General features: G+C 56.1%; 1 protein-coding gene across 1 annotated transcript in view; it reads right to left on the bottom strand.

Moving 5' to 3' along the window:
• Positions 1-3,195, bottom strand: part of LOC107203713 — a 15,740-nt gene that overhangs the window by 10,588 nt on the left and 1,957 nt on the right. The window lies entirely within an intron of this gene.

Raw genomic sequence — 3,195 nt, 5'->3', positions numbered from 1 at the left:
CCCGTGTCACCTCTGCCCCGCTCCCCCCGCGGCCGCGCTCCGCTGAGCCAGGAAAGCCGAGAGCGGCTGTCTGCCGGTGGCCAGCCCGAGAGGGGCTGGGGCAGGGGGGACACGGGGAAGGTGCAGGGGGACCCCAGGGACACGGGGAAAGGCAGCAGAACCGGGCGGTGGGAGAAAGATGGGATGGAGGAGACCCTGAAGCATTTGCCTCGCACCCTGGGGGCTCTGGGGGGTTCCCCCTGAGGATGTGACCCCCTCCTCCCACCCGGGACAGCCCCGGCTGCTGCCGGAGCCACACGGAGCCCACGGGAACTCTGCCTACCCCGGGTCACTTCTGCACCCTGCGGAGCCGAGAGGGAGAGGAGGAATGTGGGGAAAGAGCCCCAATTTCCAGCACCGAGATCATCTTTTATCCTCTGTAAAGGGTCCCGGGCTGGGGGGCAGAGAGCCAGGGCAGGGGCTGGGCAGCACCGGGTCTGGGACCCCCTGGAGCACCCCTGACACCCCCAGGAAATCCTCACAGCCCAGCAGAGCCCAGCAGAGCCCAGCAGAGCCCAGCAAAGCCCAGAACCCTCCTCCACATCGAGCACATGGGGCTGGGAGAAGGGAGCCAGGGCCGGGAGCCTCCCGGGCGGTTCCTGGGACCATGGAGAGTGACCTGGAGCAGAAGGGTGGGCACAGAGACACCTCCCTCCTCAGCCACCTGCGCTCCCCTCACCACACCCGGCTGCTCCTGAGCGCTGGGATGCTGAAGGAATTGAGGGAATTTGCTGCCATCCCTGGGGAAAACTGCTCTGTAGCGGGAGACAGCAGCGCTGCTGGGGTGTGGGACCCCAGCGAGGAGGTTTGGGAGCCACCCACGCTTGTCTTGGCTGGGAGAAGTCAGAGTCTCCTGCACAAGGACCTGAGGGATGGGGGGGACACCCACATTCCCTCCCCTACAGAAAGGACACCTGAGGGGGTCCCCAGGGCCCCTCAAAGACCACAGAGAGTGAAAGGCTCCATTCCGATGGACAGACGGCCCCAGCACCTTCCTGCTCCAGCATTTCCCACCGCTCCTCCCCTCTGGTTCCTCCCACATCCTCGTTTACCCCGCAAATCTCCAGGCACTCATCCCCTGAGCCCACTCAAATGCTTCTCCCAGCCCAGGGATGCTGGGGAATCAGGGCTCGCACCTCCCCTGGAGTCACCCCAATGTCCCAGGGAAGATGCTCTTCTGGGGAGCCTCAGAAGCTTCCCGAGCTGATCCCACCCCCGTCAACCCTTGCCTCGAACCATCCCTGTCCCAGCCAAGGGAGCTCGGAGCTCCCAGAGCCCAGGGCACAGATGGCAGGAGCCATGGGATAACTCCTGGCACTGCTCAGGGCAGCGAGCACCCCCTGTGCCCCTGCCCGAGGTCTGGGACAGCCTCAGACATCACCAGCTGGGGCCTCTCGGGTGGGACCTGCCTGGCTGGAGCAGCTGAAGCCCCATGGGGGGAGCAGAGCCCACCCCTGAGCCCAGATCCGTGCACGGTCCCAGGGCAGGGGGAGCAGTGGGTGTCACCTGCAGCCCGGCTCAGGAGCCTGGAGGGGACACCAGGGCAGGCACAGGGAATGTGGTGGCAAGGAGATGCTCTCCTTGTGGATGTCCCCTGAGCTGGTGACAAAGGCAGCAGGGACAGCCGGCAGAGGCCGAGATAATCGGAGAGAAACCATGATGTAAGGCCAGGGGAAGTGGGGTCCTGGCCTTTCCCAGGCTCTGCCGTGCTCCACGCTCCACTTCCCTGCCAGTTCATCAACCACTGGAGAGCAACCAAGGGAACATCAGCCAGGACAGAACAAACAAACATCCGAGTTTGGGCTTCCTTCCTTCCTTCGAATAACCAAAAAAATAACACAGAGAGAGAGATGGGGAATTCAATTAGATTTAACAAGACAGACACAAGTCATATAAATAAGCATTTGTGTTTCCATGGGGACAGGATGCATTCCTGGGAGCGGGAGCTTGGCCCTGGGGAGAAGCAGAGCTGGTGATGCCGCACGTGGAGCAAAGGGACCAGCATCAGCATCAGCCCCGTGGCTCTGAGAGCCCTCAGAGCACCAGGAGCTCTCCCTGGACCCCCAGGTCCCACACACAGCCTGGCTCTGCAGGAACTCACAGCCTGCTGGGGGGGAAGTCCTGGGGGGAGAGGCTGTTCTCCTCCTCCTGTTTCATTCCAACAGCAATAAGAGCAATTAAACACAAAGCAGGATGTCCCTAGAAATGTTCCAGGCCAGGCTGGATGGGGCTTGGAGGAACCTGGGGCAGTGGAAGGTGGAGCTGGGATGGGATGAGCTTCAGGGTCCCTTCCAACCCAAGGTAGGTCAGGACCAGGAAAGAAGGAATCAAATCCCAGGTGGAGGAGAAAGAGGAGATGTCTTAGCCCTGAAATTGTCGTGTACAGCTCGGGTATGACTGACCCATCAGGCTGGTTTATCCCTGGGAGCCACGGGGTGCGCTGGGGACGGCGCGTTCTGAGCACAGCCACGAGCAGAGGCACCACTGCTGAGCAAGCTGAGATCCAGACAGGCTCGAGCAGAGAGGGACGGGAGAGGTGAAAAACCTCGCCCCAGGGATGGAAGAACAAAACCTCTGTTCCCAGAGATAAAAGAGAACTTCAGTTTCTGTACTAGAACCGCTCATTCTGAAAGCTGAAATGATCCATGGTGGTAATTTGGGGAAAAACTACAAAAACCCTGGCAGGGATTTGATGATGGCAGAGCTCCGGGCTGCTGCTGCTCACGGGAATTAAAACCACGAGAGAACCATTTCTTGTGGAAAAGTCTCCATGGCATGGCAGGAGAGACTCCTCTCCCCAAGTAAACTGAAAGAACTGACTGAAAACACCAAATTTGTCTCTTTATGTTGTCAGTGGGGAAAAAGAAAGGAAATGTGGGCGGGAGGAGAAGTGTCCTTAAGGTTTATTCTGATTTTTTTATTATTTTTATTTTAATTCTTTAATAAAGAAATAAAAATAATAATTAAATAATTATTCGCAATATAATATCAAATATAATAAATATAATTTCTTCATTAATGATTTATTATGGAGATTATATATTATATATAATATATTTTATATATTATGTGCATTATATATTATATTATATATAATATATATAATATATATTATATTATATATAATTATATATAATATATAATAAATAACTTTAT

This window comes from Parus major, chromosome 4A, assembly GCF_001522545.3.
Source record: "Parus major isolate Abel chromosome 4A, Parus_major1.1, whole genome shotgun sequence".
Lineage (NCBI taxonomy): Eukaryota > Metazoa > Chordata > Aves > Passeriformes > Paridae > Parus > Parus major.
Note: the sequence above shows the minus strand (reverse complement) of the source record. Positions and strands in the feature narration are given on the sequence as shown.